Source organism: Lycium ferocissimum, chromosome 5 (assembly GCF_029784015.1).
Source record: "Lycium ferocissimum isolate CSIRO_LF1 chromosome 5, AGI_CSIRO_Lferr_CH_V1, whole genome shotgun sequence".
Taxonomy (NCBI): domain Eukaryota; kingdom Viridiplantae; phylum Streptophyta; class Magnoliopsida; order Solanales; family Solanaceae; genus Lycium; species Lycium ferocissimum.
Window position 1 is genome coordinate 57,070,747 of NC_081346.1, and position 22,843 is coordinate 57,093,589.

Below are 22,843 nucleotides of genomic sequence, written 5' to 3' on the forward strand. Positions count from 1 at the left end.
TTAGTTGGACCCATTTGATAAAAATGGGTATTACCTTTCTACCTCAAGGAAAAAAGACCATTTCTTTCACCCCACTCTCTACTTGTTCTTCTTCTTCTTCTCCTAAACCCCCCATTAGAAATCCCAATCCACCTAAGTTACTCTCCAACCATCATCAAGATCTTTCTAGTTGTCATGCTTTGAATATATTTTGGAAGGTTGCCACCAAAAATCAAGATGGGTTAAGCCTTGTTTTGAAAATCCTAGGTTTTGGGTTTGTGAAGAAGTTCAATCAATCTTGTGGTAAGCTTGTTATTCCACATATTTTGGGTGAAATATTCAAGTTTTTGTTAGAGATTTTGAAACCTTGAAGTAAGACAATTAAATCCCGTTTTTGAACTGGCAGCAGTTAGTATTTTGATCATAACTTTTTACGTAGAAGGCGGAATTAGGTGATTCAAAATGTTGTGAAAAGATAAGAAAATTACCCACAACTTTTGTGTTTTGCGAAAATTCTAATTCCTCTGTTTACTATGTCAAAAATGGGCTGCAAGGCAGCACATAGCTGCTGTCCAGAAATTTTTCTACTTAAAAATTTGCAATAATGGTGACCCATTTAGCCCCGTTTTTGTTCGTCATGATTTAGCTTCTATATCGTTAAACTTTAGACCTTAAGTGAGTATTCCATCGTGTATTTAAGGTACAAGAGGCTCTTGTAAAAGCTAAGGAAGTCGATATAATTGCTTGATCATTGCTTTGGGGATTCGTAACTCTTGGTGTTTTTCTTTGAGCTTTAGAGGCACTAAAGCTCCAAGGTTTGCACATATTCTTGAATTTCACATTTTATTTAGTTGAAGTATTTTGAATATCTTAAGCTTGGGTAAAATTTGTCTTTACTTTAATATGCTATCTTATTCGGTTGTTACTAGTTAAATTCTTATTTTGCTATGTTTAATTGAGTATGAATACTTTGAGTCACTCGACAACTTTGAATATCATTTGGAATGCTTTTGTAAGACAAACTAACTCGCCCACATATACGGATTGCTTGAGCATTATTGCATTCTCGTTGGGACTTTGTCCGTCTTGTGATAGTGACTTTTTCACTTATATTGGCATGCCTCTTGAGATTATTCGGATCTTGTCCCATCTTGGCCTTGGATTCACAATTCATCTTAATTATGGATGTTGGTCCATCTTAAGTATGAATGGGGAAGCCACTTTCAACATGGTTCTCGATTCTCTTGATTATTGGGTGACGACCCTACTTGATTTGGGACTCCGGTTGTGTTTAGCTTATTCGATTATACTTTGATGTGATTGCATGATGTATGTGTTGGGCGAAATTAACCAAATGGTGAACTTTCTTGGATTTTCTTTGGAAAACTTCTTGATATTTGAGATTTTGAATATTGATATCTTGAACTATTTTAATATTTGATATTTTATTTTCTTCAAAGGATTGTACCTTCATTAGTTCTTGATGGTGATTTTGACAAGCTTATTCCTAGAATTTATTCTTGTACTCCTTACATTATATTTTTATATTAAGTGTTAGTTAAGTTTATGTGCCACTAAGCTTTATGCTTAGCGATAGTTTATTACTATCGTAGGTGATGTTCTAAAAGAGACTTGAGGATGGCCATTTGAAGTAGACTCTTTGGATGCTTAGAAGAAGATCACATTTGCATGAACACGTTCATTTTGTATACTTTTGGGGACTTGTACGTGATCCATGTGATACACTTAGATATGCACTTTTGAATGAAATTTGGGTCATGATGCTAATATTTTGTAACTTGGTTTTGATGAATGACTTGACTATTTTGGGAGTGTCCATTCCCAAGTCTTGTAAAATTTTAAATTTAGTATTTGTGTTGAACTTGGGAACTTAACTAGTTTGTATTTTGACATTTGGAGTTGAATTTCATGCTTGGTATGAGCCTTGGATGTTGTAGCATGAAAAATATTTCTCCACTACGTGTTTGATGAATTCTAAAGTGTTGATTTAACTCAAAATAGGTGCTTTCCATTTTTGTCCTAATTGAATATCTACATTTTAAGGGGTTTTTTATGAGATTCTACTATGTTGAGATGTTGTATTTTGAACTTTGTTCATATGGGCCTTCCACTAATGAGTTATAAATACTATGTTTTAAATTAGTTTCTTACAAATTTTTTGGTATACTTGAACTCTTTATCTAGTTGAAACTATTTTTAACTTAGTAAGTTTGATTAGCTTTGTTAAGTGGAATCCTCCCAAAGGGGGTGTTACATCACCCCACAACGGACTCAACACAACCAAACAATAATCACAAACAACCCAATTTCCCAATTCTTAGACTTTTACATTTGAGTTTCTATAGCTCATTCTACCCTTGGAAAGGTTCTATTTGGTAGGGCGATTCTAGATATTCCATAACGACCGGGAGGTCGTTACAACAACTAAGAAGCATATTGAAGACAGCCTTAAGGCCCCCGGCAGCAATTGAAGTGAGGGATCGTTTCCAAGAAAGGCTAAAAATATTGTGGATTTCGGGCAGAGGAATCCAAAGGATCAGTTCGAACCTTACTCAACCTTCAGACAACCACGGACAAACGCAAGACCAGAGCAAGTTAGGAACAACAAGGTGTTGGTTAGGAACGATGTGACGGGGCCTTCTAGGTGACACCAAAGGATCTGGGGCCACCAAAATTGCCGGAATATAACTTCCGCATCCGGCCTGCGGAACTTGTTACGGCCTTGAGAGATATCAAGGAGGCCAGGTTCCCGAAAGAAGTAATCGGACCTGTGGTGTGACTGCCATAACACACAGGGGCATTTGACCAGGGATTGCAAACATCTGCCATCTGATGTGGCACAACTGCTTAGGGCCACGCATTTAAAGGAGTTCCTCAGTGACCGGGCCAAGCATAACCTTAATTGGAACTGGGATGGGAAGGAACTAAAGAGATCACAATCATCATTCAATCAACATGATCTTTGGAGGGGAAACGATCAACGGGGTCACTTGGCTGTCAAGAAGACTAAAGTCTCCGTCTCCTCTAAAAAAAGAGAACGAGAGTTCCCATAACATGATTCAATCACCTTCACCAATGAGGATTGCAACAGACTCTTATTCCCACACAATGATGCATTGGTAATATCTCTTCGTGTATTAGATTCCAAAATTAAGCGTGTGTTAATTGATCTTGGTAGTTCGGCCAATATCATCCAACTTGTGTCTTTAAAGAAATGCAACTTGTTGATAAGATAGTTCCGCCCATGAAATTGTTGGCCGGTTTTAACATGGCAAGCAAAATGACCTGGATGGAGATCAAATTGTCGATTCATCTTTGGAGGAATCACCCAGGTCACGCTGTTTGACGTCATGGAAGGTGATATGTCTTACAAAATCATCATGGGGAGGCCCTGGATCCACCTCATGCAAGTGGTCCTGTCAACCTTTCATCATGTAAAGCTTCCCAGCCCGTGAGGCGGTGGGGGATAAGGGAAATTCAGGATGAGCCACCTAATGTTCGGGAGATGAGTGCTCTAGTAGTAGAAATCGGACAAGAAGATCCTAAATATAAATCATAGGTACCAGTGCCTCCAATTGACCCCGAGTCAGAAATGGAGCAATCAGAAGAAGACAAGTCCGAAGAGGAGGAATCAGAGCAGCCGAATGTGCCAAAGGCCTTCAAAGCTCCGAAGGATACCGATGCCACAAAGTCAACAACGGAATAGCTCAAGGAATTCATCTTCTTTATTGACTTTCTAGAAAGAAAGGTATACCTCGGTTCAGGCCTCAGCCCCGAACTCAGACTCACACTTATTAATTTTTTAAAAGCTAACACCGATTGCTTTGCCATATCCTATTTGGACAAGTATCCCACCGGAGGTGGTTATCCACAAGCTCAATGCTGATCTGAATCATCCCCTGGTAAAACAGAGAAAGCAGCTACTTTCTTTGTTCGCAACCAATTTGTCAAGGCGGTGTTAACTAAATTCCTTAAAATAGGGCCAATCAGGGAAGTACGATATGCGGATTGGTTAGCTAATCTAGTTGTAGTTCCTAAAAAGCTCAAAAAGTTCAGGATGTGTGTAGACTTCAAAGATTTAAATAAAGCATGTCTGAAAGACTCATTTCTCTTGCCTCACATCGATCAAACGATTGATGCTACGGCAGGACACGAGTTGCTCAACTTTTTAGATGTCTACTCCAATACAATCAAATCATATTGGACCTATCAGATCCTTTGGAAATACAACATGAAATTGAACCCGGAGAGAAGCATGCCTCACTTGCAAAAAAGAAGAATTCTTCATTGCACGAAGAAAGTGTAACTCAAGAATGTTCGTCCAACCATTTCGAATTGCACCAGCAAGGAACAAAGCTAGAAATGCGGCGTGATAGGTATACCCAATAGACTGTAAGAACATAGACCCAAAAAATATGATGGAGTCTAAGCCTAAGACTCGTCAGAAAGTTTTTGTGGCTTCATTAATCACCAAAATTGGTGAGTGTGGCAACATCTTCCAGGGCTTCTTGTCATCATTATCTATCAGGTGAGCTAACTTTTGAAGCTCATATATACAGATGGATCGAGAGAGGCACAATTTTAACAAAAATTAAAAGGAACAAAATGTTAATATGAGCACAAAAATATCTAACACAAACATAAATTATAAGTTTAGTCCAAAGTTAACATTACATATGAAAACTAAAGATCAAAGTTAAAAGATGCACGTGAATAGCACGTGACCCTATTTTGTGAAAAATATTCAAGTCCTATTCACATCTAAGGTCTTCTTGATTTTAGGTAGGGCTTTCAGAATATTGTTTATCTCAGTTATATCCATACGTGATTTTAAATACAAAAATGTCTTTCCTTTTTATTTTTCGGAATTGTACTTTTTATTTTTATTTAATATTATTTAAAGAAAAAAATAACCTACACATCCATATTATTAGAAATTACATAAATTGGTTCCCCATAATATTGGTTAAAGCACTTGCCTTAGTGGCTTGTGCTTGGAGTCAGCCCTGAATGTAATTAACCAGTCAAGCACATCAACCAACACATCATAGGCTCTCATTGACGGGTCCACTAGACCTAACAATGAGCCCTCGCAGATAAAACTATTAGACCTAAAAAGTGGGCCTTCGCAATAAAAACTACTAGACCTAAGAGAATGGACCTCATGGATAAACTGCGAGACCTAAAGCAATATGATACTGGTATCAACTTAATAATACGGAGCATCTAAGATATACAATGCAGTTTATCATTATTAATTGATGCACAAATAATCATGTCATGGAATGTCACTACATATGTAAACGTGACATATCATAACATGCGACTAATCAATGCAATTATATACCATCCTCAGTTTATCATATGTATCACGTGCTTTACAAGTATCATGTTCTAGTCATAAGGAGTATAGCATAATCGTGTAAAAGGTAAAAATCTCAAATACCGCATATTAGCTCAAAAGTATCATACATGTCCTAGTAAGACCTTGCCCAACAACATACTTGTCACGACCCAAACCGGAGGGCATAACCCGACACCGTACATTTGGTAGCCGAGAGTCACCATACTATTCATTCTTTTTGCATTATCCTTATGTGAGCCCATAAACCATTTATTCTTACTCATTATCAACTTATTATAAAACTCAGCAAAACTCTTCGTAGAGAATATACATGAATATCTTTGATCTATATGACTGCTATAGACACTGTCGACATCTGGACACACTATACACAAGGCACTGTATGCAAAGTCTCTAATATAGACCAAGATACCATAACATAAGTCGGGACAGGGCCCCGACATACCCATAATGCATATGAAACATATATGTACCTACGTACTCCCTACTAGAACAATACTCGACGAGAAATGGGTTCACCGATCCGGTGATAGCCGGGAACATCCTACTGCAAGTGTCCTTTACTCCTGTCTACATCTGCGTGGCATGAAACACAGTGGCCCTAGGGAAAGGGACGTCAGTAAGAATAATGAACCGAGTATCTAAGGCAGAAACAAATCAATATATTAGGACTCAACTGATAAGAAGAACGTAAGAATCAACCTGTACCTGTGACTGCCATTGAAGGCCATGAATATGCATACTGTACTTTTAAAAACATTACATATGTATATATATACCTTTACCCATTCGCTCCGTCGAGCATCATATCATATCGGCCCCTTTGGGCATCATAATCATCATATACCAGCTAATTAGGTCCCTAACCTTTCTCTTTCCCCGTCGAGCATCATATCATATAGAGCCCGTTTGGCATCATAATCATCATATACCCGACTAATATATCCTTTATATATATATATATATATATATATATATATATATATATATATATATATATAGAGAGAGAGAGAGAGAGAGAGAGAGAGATGTATCTGATACGATGACGGAACTTATAACTCCTTCGGAGGAACTTTCAAGTTGAACGCCTTCGAGTTACATAATGAGCATCATTATTATTAAGAGGTGCCCCATTCGGGATGTTAGAACCAATCATGAAAGTGTATCTGAATGATGATAATTCTATGTATGCCCCTTAGGGACTTAGGAACTCAAGGAACAACATACTTTAAAGCTCAATTATATGAATGACAAAGAATAGACCACTCTAATGCTCTAGAGTAGAGTCGTTATGGAGTAACGTTCAATTACGTATCGTTTCGTCTCATATGGTCATGCCAAAAGAAGAAGGATAGCCTTAACATACACAGTTCTCTTATCAGTAGTATTAATCCCTTCGTCACTCAACGTTCGTCAATCTAGACAAGACAATCAAGAACTAAAGTCAATCCATTACTATGTCCATAAGCTACATTCAAACTAGTAGGTGTCACATATAAATTTGGGCAGCATTTCCTCTATAATATTGACTCCCATCCAACGCCAAATTTAGCCAACCACAATACCATAATATTTACAATAGCATACATGTAATCGTTTCACAAAGATAGTCCTTAAAAACTTTATAATCCTATCTAACATCCCACAAGCAACATGCTTAGTTCTACTTCCCGATTAAAGATTATGCCTTTCTTTTTGGTGATCTAACCACGAATGCATCAACATATATGAAACAACATCAGAAATGTCTAATTCATACCATTAACCATGTCTTTCATTTAGTATAATACTCATAATCATCTCAAATCAGTCCATCAATATAACACGAACATATATGTAGTCTTTTACTTTAATCTCAAGATTCATCAACTAGGCAACATCATCAACACTTTTAGTCCATCAAACATGTAGATAAGGGTTGAAATCTTACCTTTTTAATGTTACTTCATCCCAAGGTATCCTTTAAAATCAGCAACACAACATAAAAATAAATGGCCGGTTTGGTCTATAAACTTAGGAGAGGTTTGGAGGTTGTGTATAGAGAGTTTTAGGGTCAGGGGCGAGGTGGAAATAAAAATAAATGAATTGGATATCAATATATATAACCACAAAGGCCGGTTTGGTCGGCCACTGCCTAGGTTTCACGGTCCGTATATTGCAATCGTGCAATTTTGTACGAGCCTTAACTTTCACCATACTCTCCAAATTGCGATCTATCAGTTGCATTGGAAAGAAGACTCGCTGAACTTATATTTACATTGGTTAAGAATTCCATAGCTACTCATATTCTAGGAGATATACCTCCCTCAAGTTGGACCAAAAATCCTTTCCAGAATTCTGTCAAGTTTTCCCAATGTTTCGACAAACTTAATTTCTTTGATTCGCTTGATCCTGGAACCTTTAGATACTTTCTTAATAATTTTTTAAAGTTTTACTTAACCTTATAAGTGTTCCGTGGGTTATTCCACGGGCCGTGAATCCCTCCGTGAAACAGTCCACTTGTCAATTTTCAACGAAACGTATTCTTTCCGATTTGTTTAGCTTCCAACTATTACATCCTCTAGGAAACATTTTGATGATCATATACTACCTTAATACGTGCTCGTAGGCTGCTTGTACGACTTCCCAAAAGGTTCTCAACACGAGTCTATATCAATTGGATTATAATGATACCTCAACGTACAAAGAGGCTGGAGTGCAACCCTATTATCTTTAGGCAGAATAGATCGGGACCCCCCTGAACTTGTCGATTTTTATTCAGTGTACACCTAAACTTTACGTTGGCCTAATTACCCCCCCTAAACTTGAAAATATAATAAGCACAACCCCCCTGGATGCTGACAACCCATGGAGGTGGTCAACGCGTGTGCCCGCGTAGTTTTTTTGTCCATGTGGCATTTTTTAAAGGATAAAATATATATTTTTACTTTTTAAGTTCAACAATTATTTGAATCATCTTTTTGAGGCAAATCGTAAAGAACTTGAAAATGTTTTGAATATAATTTTTTTATTTGTAAAGATAATGATATTCTAATCAAGTTTTTTATATATTTGGCTAGGAAAAAGAAGAAATACACGTGAGAACAAATAATCATTGAATCTAAAAAAGAAATCAAATAAAATATTAACCAAATATTTTACGAATTTGACAAGAAAAAAAATAATGCACGATTGAAATAAATAGTACTTGCATGAAAAGAAAAATACACAATATTTTTGTAAACAATACACAATCTAAACTTCATTACTTTTGCTAAACCTTATTTTTATTTGAATAAAATAAATAGAATTTCAAGTTGAAACTTTCAACTACGTTATTTAGATTTGGGTCCGAAAAAAGAAAAAAAAATACATAAATTTAGAAATAAATAATCATCATATCGAAAAAGAAAAAAACACAATTGGGATAAAATATGCAATGTATATTAAGAAAAACCAATAAGAAATACAATTGGATCAAATAAAATCATTATATTGATTATGTGGCAATTAATAAATGAAAAATACCCCATTTGGCAGCTGATTTTTCAATTTTTCACCCTTTCACGCGCCTAAAAGAGAGTGTATCCACGCTCTTTGCCACATCAGCGTCTAGGGGGATCCAGGCTATCATATTTTCAGGTTGAGGGGGGTAATTAGGCCAACGTAAAGTTTAGGTGTACACTGAATAAAAATCGACAAGTTCAGGGGGGTCCTAGACCATTCTGCCATTATCTTTACTAATTTTTAAAGGAACTTTATAACTTGCCCCGCTTATATTGGCTTGCATGCGACTCGAATAACGCTAAATTTTCCAAGGTGTAACAATACTAGGCATTTAAAAGCATTAAATGCAAGTTTTGAAACATGCTTTTAAAAAATCATGTAATCCAATGATTAAAGTCCCACTTACCTTAGAGCTGGCAAGTTTGCTAATTTTGAAAGCTCAAGTCACCTCTTAATTGATCTCCAACTACCTCAATCTATAAAACCCCTATTTTTAGGTCAAGCCTAATTTAAAAGTCAACACAAAATCAACCCTCGATTAAATTAGTCAAACCCCAAAATTAATTACAAATTTAGATTATCTATAAGCCAGCGATTTCAAATATGTAAATTTATTCCTAATTAAAATCCAATTACTTCGTCAAATTGTCAAATTTCAATTTTGACATTCAAATCTCACGATTCTATAGTCAAAATTTCTCTATGTTTGAACATAATCATCATAGGATGTTAACGAATCATTACTATTCAACAAGAAGTCACCCACAAGCTCCGTTTTGCCAAAAAGGTAAAAGCTCAAATCTGATTCCGTCACTTTTGTAATTTATACTATTCAGGTAACTGACCATGATCACGGTCCATTGGTGCTATCGTGGTAATCATGGGTTGGGCCTTAAGTGTTATCACTCTCCTTCAGCACTATAGGTGTTGTCCACTGACTTTGCTCAGTGCCAATCATGTCCTTCAGTGATATTAGCATTGTTCACAGACTTTATTCAATGCTAATGGCGCTCCTTCAACGTTATTGTCATTGTTCACAAACTTAGTTAATTGGCATCATTGGCATTGTTCACATACTTTTTGGTACTAGTAGCGTCTTCTTGATATCGTCGTGTGTCACACCCAGGATACCAAAATTTTTAGCTTCTCTTTTAAGTTTCTAACTACTCTGATACCAACCCCAGCCCCTCAAATCTCAATCCGAGTCTTACCAAAAGTCCCAAAACATAATACTAACCTATTCAAAGTCTCAAAATATGATTTAGAACACAAATACTCAAAATGAGGGATCAGATTGTTACAATATAATATATTGAGAAGTGGAGTTTTGATCGCAACGATGGAGAGTTCATTGAGTTTAAAGTGGGTTTGATAGTGGTGAACTGGAGGGAATGGAGATGGCCATGGTGGTGGTAGAATTAAAAAATTATTTTCTTTGTTCTTTTTTTTTTTTCTTTCCCACTCTCAAAAGAGTGTGATTTACACCCTATGTCATGTTAGCAAATTGTGTTCAATTGGTATACTTTTATTGGGTTGGAGTGTTTCATAGATATTTATCTAAGTTGAAGTCTCAATTAAACGGGAAATGGAGTCAACTTATATATCATATTTGTATTTGCCCTTAACTTTACTTTCTTTGTGCCGAACATTTTCCACCAAACAAACCAAAACAAAATTATAGAATACCTTTAATCAGATATTAAAGAAGCTTCTCTTGGAAAAAAATTGAAAGAACGTAAGAGATATAATTTACTTTAAGCATTCAAGTCAATTTATCATGTGAACATATAAGGGATGGTATTATTTCTGTAATAACCATACCAAAATTTGAAGTTAAAATGTGAAAGATTATTATTATCATCTTGAATATAAGCTTCTCTAAAAATCCTATGTTGATATATTAGACAGTGTATATCTTTAAACCTTTGTATATATGTAATTTGATTCTAGAGTTTACCTTTAACTAAAGATTCTCTTTCGGAGAAGGCGGGAAGATTGAGGATTTTGATTCTTCAAAAGGAACTCAATAGACTAAGAATGGGTCTAGAGCAATGAAAGTAATCATTACAACAAGTTGAAAGGGGCTTTGAGTAGTATTGGTTTTGAATCTTTTGATACAAACACAAGAACAACATACCTAGTGTAATCTCAAAAGTGGGGTTTGTTACGGTTCGCTTTTACGCGGGTAAGCATAAAAGTTACTACGGGGTTGTTGGTCTTTATCATTGGATTTTAGTATTTTTTTTAGAGTCGCCATCTAATTTATTATGGAAAACTAGGAAAACCGGGTTTAAAGATTTTTCCAAAAAATAAGTAAAAATCTTTTGGACAAAAGTTAGAGGTAAGGGTTAGTGATCCCCTAGGGAAGGTTTTACGCACTTTTTAGTATTAGATACGTAAGAATACGGTTGACCTACGAGCTTCAATGTGTGATTAATGTACTTATTTGTTTACAAATGTTTAGTTTTTTGCAAAAATGTCATTTTTTGATATCATATCATAATTTCAAGGAAAAATTTGGCAAAAAGTCCCCTTATAAAAGGGGTTTTTGGATTTTAAAAAATCCCCTTAAGTGTTCAACTCACTTTGTTCTTGGGACTAGGACACACTCGAGATTTCTCCCGTGTAGAGTCATACTATCTAGTCACTAACAAAATGGGTTTCGTACCTACGAGTTTTTATACGTATGTAAGGAAATATGGAGTATATCTCCTTGTTTGTACTTATATATTTACATATCTATATATGAAAAAATATAAGTTACTTATGAAAAATCAGTTTCGTTTCCTTTTTTATTTGAAGCGTATCGATAGTATTACAGAAGTCGAGCTCAATGCTTATTCTCATATTTGGTCCAAAATGCATTTCAGTCCAATAAAATCTTTGGGCTTTTAGCCCAACAGTCGAAATTGTTTGAGTCAAAAATAGTCCATTTCCACCAACCCAATTTTCTCAAACCTCAAGTTTCATAGTGTTTAAAACCATTTCCAGAATTTGCTCAAATAGTGAAAATATCTCAAAGTCTGTTGCCATCAGAATGAGCCTCATTTCACATTTTTCACCCAAATCCATTCCTTAGCTTAACATTCAAACTTGCAAATAATCAAAGCCAACGGGCTGAAGGCCCAAAATCGTTTTCCCCCTTTCTTTTAGAGTAAATTGTTTCTAGATTCTCTTGCCAAAAGTCCAAAATTTTTCTAATTAACCATTTGAGAAAAAACCATTTAGAGCATGTTTGGATGGGCTTAAAAAAAGCAGATTATAAGCTGAAAACAGCTTATAAGTCAAAAAAAAAATAAGTTGGGGTAGCCCAATTTATTTTTTTGGCTTATAAGTTGTTTTCAGCTTATAAGCTGCTTTGTTTAAGCTAAGCCAAACGGGCCAACTTATTTTTTTGGGCTTATTTTAAGCACAAAATCGCTTATAAGCTGGCCAACCAAACACTCAAAAAAGTAAAAACGTTATATGTTTGTTTTTGACAACTTATAAGCTAAGCCAGACGCGCTCTTACTTTATCCAAAAAATGTGAGTTGATTTTTTAACTTTAGGCAAAATCAGATTAAGTACCAATTTTAGTCGTGCAAAACTAGAATTGACCAGGTTTGAAAATGTTTTGAGCGACTTCCTAAAATACTAAGCGTTGATTTCCTAAATTCTACACATGCATAGGGGTTTCATTATTTACATGTTTGATACATATACAACATATATACATTTCAAGTAAAAATAGAGAAGAGAAAGTAAACTTTTAAACTGATGGGCCTACCCAAGCCCATCAGTGCCATTTTCACCCATTGGCTGGGCCTTCTAACATGAATATTTGCTTCCCTTTCCATTTCTTTAGTGGACTCGATCAAAGAGAAGGAGGTTGGGCCTTAGGCCCAACAAGTATTGATGCATGAAACGACCAGAAGGGCCCAAGATTGGTTCCCATGAAACATACAAGAAGACTAGGATTAGTACTTGTCCAAGTAGAATACTAAATCACAAAACAACTACATTCAAGCCAAATCAGTGCATAAGCTAAACAAGTAGGTCATATAATGGCAATATAATTTTTTGGCAGAAACAGTGTAAGGCCCATAATGTTAAAGAAAATCCCAAAGCCCGCATGGACTATTTATTAGATTCAGGAAGAAAAGAAAAAAAAACATTCAAACCAAGTATAGAGTTTGTTTAAAATACTAGAGGAGGCCCAAACTTTAATTTAAACAGTCGGCCCAAGAGACTAAGCTGACACAAATATGGGATCATATTCACAAGTGGCACGAGTGATATACCTTAAGTATACTGGATCTATCCTTTACACACTTGTGAGGGTATGAAAGGTGAATATACCTTGTATACTTTGGTATATCACCTAGTATATAGGGAAGACAGCTAATGCATTGAGAGGAGATGAGGAAAAATATACTATTCAAGGTCTTTTTAGACTTATATAAATCAATCAGTAGCAAATTCAAAGCCCAGAACCAAAGGGTAAATAAACAGACACATAAGGCTACTTTCCTAAGCAAAAAATGAATAATGTTAATCAGACAAACATACACCACCACCAGCCAACATACCATAGGTTTACACACCCATAAAGAGATTAGAACAGCCCAAAAGGGAAAGCTCTTACCCTCTTGTTCCTGATGCCACACAAGATCCACGGGGTTTCCAGTGTCACGCCCCGAACCATGGCCTGGGCATAACACAGCACTCGGTGCCTGACTGCATGTAACCGAGCGAACCACATGGCTTGTTGAATCATCATGAGGCATACATGAGCGGAAATATAACATGAATGTGATGAGCTTTTATAAAAAAAACATGAGAATCATAACTTTAATAAAATACTGATTTAAAACATGAATGCGGAAATATCGTAAATGAGCCAAAATGGCTATCCGACTCTGAACATCTGACATGACATGTCTGACTAGTCTAGTCTATGAAACCTCTACATAAGTCTGAACATGAAAACATACTCGCTGGGACAAGGCCCCCAGCATACCTTTAAATGTATATCTTATCATGAAACTAACAAATAATAAATGTCTAAGCCCCGGAAGAGATGGGGCTCACCAACAAGCTGATAAGTGCAAAGTCCTACTAGGCAGATGTGTCGTCCTGTAAATCAGTACCTCCATCGTGAAATGGAGGCCCCCGGCCAATAAAAGGGGACGTCGGCACATTAAATGTACTGGTATGCAAAGCAACTGAATGAAATAACATGAGACATGAAAATAACATCATGAAAACTGAAACTGGAAACTAAAGTCTGGTCATGAACATGAATACATATAGATATAACATGAGTAAAAACATTATAAGTAGGGAGAGCATTGCATAAACCGATAACATGATATCACCACTTGGGCAAGTGGAGTCTGGTACCTCGCCAGACCAACAGAGCTCCCACACCTTACCAAGGGTATGAGATGAAATCGTGACATGAAAGGATCCAATCAATATAACGTGAAGCAATCGTCCTAACTGGGCGGACCAATCCTTATTCTACAGTGGCTAACGTAGTTTCAGGCTACTTGAGCCTTCTCGATAATCTGTGCAACTCCCAAAAATATGAACATGATATAGTTTTCTAAGAAGCCCATGAATTATATAACTTGCTTGTAAACATGATTTTTACTTGTATTAGAACATGAAGATAATATATAATATAACTTGTATGGAAATATGGAAAACATGTAGAAGTTCATGAAAATAAACATAGTAATTAATAACTTGCATGTAAGAACCCATGGAACACAAAGGATGGGTTTTCATGGATTACAGACAGATTCTCAATAATCAAAATTATGTATCAAGAACACGATGCATTAATAATAAGTCAATAGATAGTATAACATGGTACATGGACCTAAGGTTATCATGAACATGGTTAAAACCGTAGTTTTGATGGTTTCTGGCATAATCATGGAAGAACGTGGCGTGGGAAAGAATAATGATGTTCCCACACGTAGATAGAAACTCTACATACCTGGTAATGTTCCAAACTTGTATTAAAAATATGTTCTTGGAAGAAGAATCCTAAAGCCTAGTCTTGAATTCCCTTTAGTTGGGTTTTCTTGAAAACCCTATGTTAAGAACATGAAATTCCTACTTAGAATTCATGGGTAATTGATGGAATTCACTTAGGATTGTCTTAAGGAGCTTACCTTGATGCTTGGAGAAGTTGAGAGGAGAGAACTGTCGTGCTAGGGCTTGAGAGGAATGAGACTTATGAAATAAAAACTGAACTCCTGTCTTTTAATTGTTGCAGTCGCGGCACTGTTACGGATCGTGTTACGGTCTGTAACACAAACACGGTCCGTAACACATGTTACGGTCCCTAACACTGGATCATAACGCGTGTCAAAATTCCAGAGAGGGTTTAAGAGAAGAGGTTGAGTTACGGAGACGGTCCGTAACGATGAACCATCCTTTGGTCCAAGTTACGAGACGGTGATTTTTCGAGCCTTACCAGTTCCGGTATGAACTACAGCCTGTAACACACGTTATGGTCCGTCCCTTGAAGCGTAACGCTGGGTTTTTACGAACTGAAACATATTTTTTATTCCAACACTCTTCTTATTGGGTTTCTAACCTCCTGAGTCATGAATATGGTTTAGTACGGATTTACGAGATGTTACATCCAGGAACTCCAGGCATGGTAGACACCAAGAAAGGTTTGAGCTTCATCCCCAAGTTCTGTTTTGCCTCTCCACTTATGTGTTAGGCTCACAGTATTATGGGAGATGAAGTGTACATAAATGGTGTCAACAAACAGCCTCCTAATCAATATGTCTAGGTATATATTTAACAGATTTGGCTACCTTAACATTAACATCAACATCCTACTAAATTCAATCATGACTAATGAAGTGCTTAAGTAATCTATTTATACAGTCAAGACAAAACAAAGGATGAACCATAGTTTCATAGATACAGAATCAGTGTCTAACCCATTCATAGCATCAACACTTAACTAATTCAAAAAGGCATTCCTCAAGATATGAATTTAAATAATAAGTGACTAACCTCCAAAGAAAAACAGTTTATAGATATTAAGTATCACACACAAGTTATCCAAAGAAAAACAGTTATTAGATATTAAGTGTCACACACAAGTTATCAAGTAAGCACAGTTTCCAGAACTTGTTCATCTCTCAAAGAAGCCAAGTTTCAAATCAAACATCACTTGTCAACATGAGAAAGTATAAGGACTGCTACACTCACTTAGTAGACTTTAATATACTTAAGTGAACTGCCTAGAATTCTACTTTGGTTACCCTTCAGGTGAGACAACAAAGCACAATTTAAAACCAGTATTTTATGAAGGACAAGTGCTTATTTTTTACCTTAGTAAATAAGTGAAGACTATTTGAGCCAAACAAAGTGATTAAGCAAGCCACATAACAGGTTGTCATTTACTTAGGTTAGGCTATCTCAATATCAACATAGCCAATGAGTCTCACCAAAAAAGAGGTTTGACAGTTCTTAAATGACTCAAGATATTCCAGTTTCAAAATCTAATAGTACCAACTACAAATTAAACATTTTTGCCCAACAGAAACTTCTAACACAAGAAAGCAATTAGGAACCCAAAGGCAAATTTAAAACCTAAGCAGATCATCATTCAGCCAAAGGTGTTTAACTCTTTTAACAAGAAAATGCAACCATGCACAAGATCAGACAAAGAAAACTGACCAAGTAAGTTAATCCTGAGTGTCTCACTCTTAAGTAGTGTCCCAAATAAAAGAAAGAGTAAAATGGACTTGGTTTTAAGCATGGTTATTCACTAGTCTTTAAAACCTTTTTGAAAACAGAACTTAACCAGAAAAGTATTGCATATTTATTTAGTTTCAAATTGTTGAATGGATCATGTAAAAAAAAATAGAGCTGGACTCAAACAGGGAAAATAGTGGTTGTCCATGAACCAAGCTGAGTCAAACATCAAACAGAACCGGTTTTTAAACATGACAAAAAGACTCCAAAACATTAACTGAAACACATTAAAACCAAGTAAGGATAATGAACTTTACAAGCATGTTGTGACCAAATAATTTTAAAACTATCAAATGCCTAAACTTACCTATTACCTTTTCCTAATCACTTAGTTAAGTAATAATCTTCACTTTTATTCAAACATCATGTGACAGTATCAAACTCTTCCTTTTAAATAAATGATTTGCAATCAAATGTATCCTAGAGTCACAAACATCCCTCATGCCACTCAACCACAAAAGGAAATGATAAACTAAAAAAAGACTAATGATACCCCTCAGATTCCCTTAGACTCAGACTAACATGCCTTTTAGGCTCATAAACTAACAAGTAACTAGGATTCAATACTACAAAAACAATTTCACACTTAGTCATATTAAAAGCCAACAAAATCCATAAGATAAGGCACTAACAGGTTAACCATGGCACATTACTTCATTCAAAATACAGGTGACTTAAACTTAGTCAAATACTACAGATTTCATGGGTGATTTTTATTCAAAACAGACCTATTCTCATAAAAAAAGACAAGCAAATTATAAGCCAAGTTATTATTTCTGATTACAGGGACATATCAACTAACAAGTATGATCAACATCCCAACACATACATCTAGTGAGCTTATAACAATACATTAACAGGAGACAAGGCAAATGGGACATGGTTAAGTAGATCCTAAACTTTATCACACATGACTGACCAGAGTTAAACAGACACAATTAAATTAAGAGCTTTTAGACTTAACACACTCATGATTAATTAGTTTTGAACACAGAGGTCACACTTCAAACCATCATAAGATAAAAAGAACATAGCTTAACAAGATAACTTAAACCACTGATTGTTAAAACACATCTCTTCATAAGTTAATAGGACACTTATCTAAACTGATTCATAACTTAATCAAATGATATACCAATGAGTTCTTAAAGCCTACATAATTAATATATAAATGCACACAAGACTAACCTACTACAGAACAAGATTAAACTAAAACAAAACTAGCTTCATAAGACTAAAAGCACCGTAAACAACCACAACATCAAACCGCACAAGTTGTAGAGTATATAAATGACTGAAATGAACTAAAAACTGACTAAGGGAAAAGAAAATCACCTTTTTGATGCGCAGCCTAGCCAAGAATGAACTTTTTAGAAAAGGTTCCTTCCACCCTCGCCTTCTACACGCAAAGAACAAGTATCTAAAATTTTAACTAGACCAAAAAATTAAAGGTTTCTAAGCAAATTGTCAAAACCCTAGTTATTTTGATCTTAATACGCAAGTGATATTTTTTTCAAATGCATTTTTCAAAGTCTGCTCAATAATGTGAAGTAAAATGTCTTATATAAAACCCCAGATCTGGAAAAAAAAAAACCAACCTCAACTCGATGTGTGACTTTCACAAACCTTTGAGAATCAGCCCTTGCTTCAACATCCAAAGGTCAAGATTCACTCTCAAAACACATCAAAGGTCGAGATGGACCTAAAATTTGGTCAATACTTTTGGTCACTTATGAACCAATCAAAACCTGTGATTTCAAACAAATGCAAACAAAAATAATTAAAGTTTTACAGAGTTTTGACCGTTTAAAATTCAGAAAAGCAAAAGAAAAGAGAGAAGAAGAGGGTTATACCGCGTTTGTGGTTGGATTAGGTGAGAAATGGCAAAAACATTTAGTGTTTTGCCTTTCTCGACCTTGCAAGACCTGCACAAGGCTGTTGCCTTCTGAGAAATTGTCATTTCAGGCATGGATGACGAAGAGAGAGAAAGAGAAATGCCTGGCAGCGCTAGGGTTTTTTTAGGAGAAGAAGGGGTAAGGGGGTGTTTGGCATGAAAATGGGGAGGGGATAGGAGTATTACTCCTTATTAAATAAGGTGGGCCTGGTCAATCCCTTAATGGGTTGGCCCGGCCGAATTTTAAAGGAATTATAAGGGGCCTGGTTTGATATACATGTATACATGATATACATGTGTGTATATGTATACACATGTGTATATTCATGTATACATGTATACGGGGAGGACATACATGCAAATTTAAATAAGTAGCCAAATGGAAATAATGTCCATTAATTGGATATTTCAATTATGACTAGATAATAAACCAATTTGACCAAATTAAAAGCTAAGTTGCAGGAATGACCTTAATTGAACTAGTACCATGAAATTGGCTACCTAAATTAAAGACATGTTTGAACTAACAATTAATTATCTCAATTGTAGACCTTATTAACCGTATAGTAAACAATTCATGAAATTGACCACAATTAAACACTTGATTAATTATGTTAACTCAAAAATTGCACAAAAATGCAAACTGACTATGCAAATTTTAAAAATTGAAGGATAAAATGATTAATTCTTTTAATTAATCAGGTTTCTTGAATTAAATAGAGTGAAATACTTACTAATTGCCAATTTAAATAATTAAATAAATAATTATCGTAAATTATTTTCTTCCTTGGTTAAATTTGGCAAAAGTATCATGATTGTAAAAAAATGTAAATTAATTTCCAAATGATTTATCATTTTATCAAATAAGAATGAAAAAATATTATCTAAATAATTTATAAAACTATTTTGACTTCTAAAAATACATATTTCACTCTGTCTATTATTCAAGGGCTCTGGGTAATTAAAATAAATTACGGGAGGTCAAAAATTAGGTGTCAACAGGGTTTAAGGAAGGTAGAGTGTACGCAAAGCTTAACTCTACCTTGGGAGGTAAAGAGACTGTTTCCAAAAGACCGCCCGCTCAAGAAAAAACATGAAATAGGGTCAGAAAAGAATTGACGAAATTAAAGAAGCCATGATAAAATACTATAGATAACCATTATGAAGAAAAGTAACAGTAACTGCAGTAAACTAATACGATAAACGAAGTAGAAGAGACAACAGATAGTAACAGATAATCGAAGGGTAGAAAACTACAAAGATATATAATACTATGCCTACTAGTATGGAAGGATACAAGAGACAGCGTTCTACCTAATTCGCGTCCTCCACACCCTCCTAACTAAGGTCATGTCATCAGTAAGCTGTAACTGTGCCATGTCCTGTCTAATCACCTCTCCCCAATACCTCTTCAGCCTACCTCTGCCTCTCCTGAAACTATCCATAGCCAATCTTTCATACCTCCTGTAATGACCCGTTTGGTTATTTGGGATTTTGACCTTTTTACTCCTATTGACCTTTCCCCTAGATTCGTTAGAGCATATTTGACTCGTGGGGATGGGTAGCACGGTTCCCTAAGTGATCGGGACTGGTTTTGGGGAAATTTCAGGCTTAGAGTGAAAAACCTTTGACCATGTTGACTTTTGGGTAAATGAATCTTTTTGAAAATTTTGTCAATTCTATGAGGTTCGGAGAGTCATTTATAACTTGGTTGGATGATTGGTTCGATTCTCGAGGCACTCGGAAGCATTTTGGATCCTTGATTAGAAACTTGCTTTTGGGGTTTTGGGGGTTAACCGGGTCAAAATGACCTCTGTTGGGAATTCTAAGGACACGGGTGAATTCGTAGTGTGTTCTTACCTTGGTCTGCATATTTGGTTTGTATCTGGGAGGTCTTGGATGGATGTTGGGTGTTAGGTTTAACTTGGTGAAAAACCAGATTTTTCTGGTTTCTGGTGTCCCGCTTCTGTGGGTGTGGATTCGCCTTTGCTGGTCCGCCTGATGTCCCGTGAAATTATGGCATATTTGATGCTATTGACTATAAGCTTTACTTGATTTTAAAGAAAGTTTTGGTCGTTTTTGATGTGTTTGTGTAGTGTGCGGGAAAGTGGAACTGTAAGGCAGGAAAAAAGATGTTTTTCAGAAACTGAAGGCAAAGTTGGAGAAGTGCGGGCCGTACATCAATGTACGTCCCGTACCTCTTCCCCGTACCTTGTTGGAAAGTAACAGAAAGGCTCGAGTTGATTAAGGTGAAGTACGAGATGCAAAGTACGGGCCGTACATCAATGTACCGTACCTCGTTCACATACATCAGCAGAAGTTACAGAAAGAAGTGAAGTTGGAAGCTAAAGAGAACAGAGCCCGTACATTCATTGTATGGGTCGTATTTTAAAGTACGCCCCGTACTCTTTCCGATGAATATTGGATTTTTGCGTATCCTGAAAAGATTGAATTTGTGTCTTATAAACAGCCAATATGGTTTTTGAAAACAGTACCACTTCAATATCAGCTTTTAGTTTTGAGACTCAATTTCATAATTTTGGTTACTCTTGGTCTTATGCAAGGCTTTTGGGAAAAATTATTAATTTCTTCAATTCAATTCAGTTGTAAGCTTTATGATTTCCATAAATTCTTATTGTTCTTCTTTTTCTATGAGTAGCTAAATTTCTTTACTAAGGTTGTGAACCCAAGAATGCGTGTTTTGTGATTGGGGATTGTGATTGATATACGCATAATGGATTGTTAGGGTTTATTTGTTCTTCGTTTTAATCATATAGTTAGTGGTTGCAAACATTAGCTAACACCATAAACTGTGGTTTATTTGAGAAAATAACTAGGGTTTGGTAAGAACAAATAACAAGAACTCAAGGCTTTAAACCTTGTTTAATAAATTCACTTAGGAATACGAGGAATTTACTTAGCATAATTAACCGTTCTTCATGCATACTTTCTTATCTTTGGGAAAAGCATAGAAAGAAATAATCTTTTCCTATTGGGAAATAGTCTAGATTCACATAGAGGTTAAGTACATTCATACAATGATCCATTAGAAGTATATCAAGATCAAGAACCATGATCATACACTTTATCTGAAGGGAGCACAACCTTGGTTCTTTTGCACATATATTTACAACTCTAAATTACTAGTCTCTCTAAATTAGTCCACAAACCAAAACTCTTATCAAACCCTTTTTCTGGAATACACCAGACCGTAAGATTAGTATAATACTTATTTAGTAAACTTTTCACACCATATTCTACGTAGGATTGACTGACCTTGTTGGGTTACTATATTTGTCATCGTCTGCTTTACGCTATTAAAAGGTGTAATTTGAGCGTATTACCGCCCATGTGCGACTTGGCCCGTAGACACTAGGGGATGATGTGTCAAATGGCTCCGCTGATGCGAGCCCCTTGTTTGCGGAGGAGAGTCCGCATCTGCGAACAAGGTGTCCTGGGATGCGGAAAACGATGAACAGAAACCTTTTAAGTTCCCAATTTGAACCATTTCTATTCCATTCACAAAATTAAGACTTAGAGAAGACGTTGGAGCGATTTGTGGAAGCTTGTGAGTGATTCTTCTTGGGATAAATTCCTTACACCCTCTTTTACTTTTAATTATGCCTCAAGTTTGGATTCTATGGTAGTTTTCATGAATTTGTGGGGAAGATGGGGTCATAAACCCTAGGATGACTATTATAAATCCCTTTTCAATCTAATTGAGTTTTGTTGGGAAATTTACTGATTTCTATCATCTAATCAATGGGTAATTAGTCACTAGGCTTGAATCCTCCTTTTATTTCGAGAACCTAAGTCATAGAATTTGGGGGTTTTTGATTAATGATAGAATTAATGCTAAATTGGGATTAGATTGTGTTGATTATTTGTGTTTGGACTTCCTAGCCTTGGGGTTAACCGTTTCCAACTTAGAATTTCCATTTTTACCCTTTTGGGAGCGGGCTTCTTCTTTTAAAGTTCGTTTTCGATTCGAGCAATTGTATGGAATTATGGGTATCGTTAGTTAAGGATTCTAACATAGATTACGTTGTTGAATATACTTTGACCGTTTGGAAGATCTTCATAAGGGAAAGGCTCGTGTGGGATAGTTCATGGCACCTGCTCGACACTGAGGTAGATTACTGTAACGACCTGTTCGGTTGTTATTGCATTTTCGGGCCTTTTTGACCCTTTCCCTAGCTTGGTTAGCACACTTTTGACCTGAGAGGACCGTTGACATGCTTCCTGAGGTGTCTAGACTTGATTCGGGCGACTTTTTGTGAAATTTGGACTTAAAGCGAAAAAGAGTTGACTTAAAGTTGACTTTT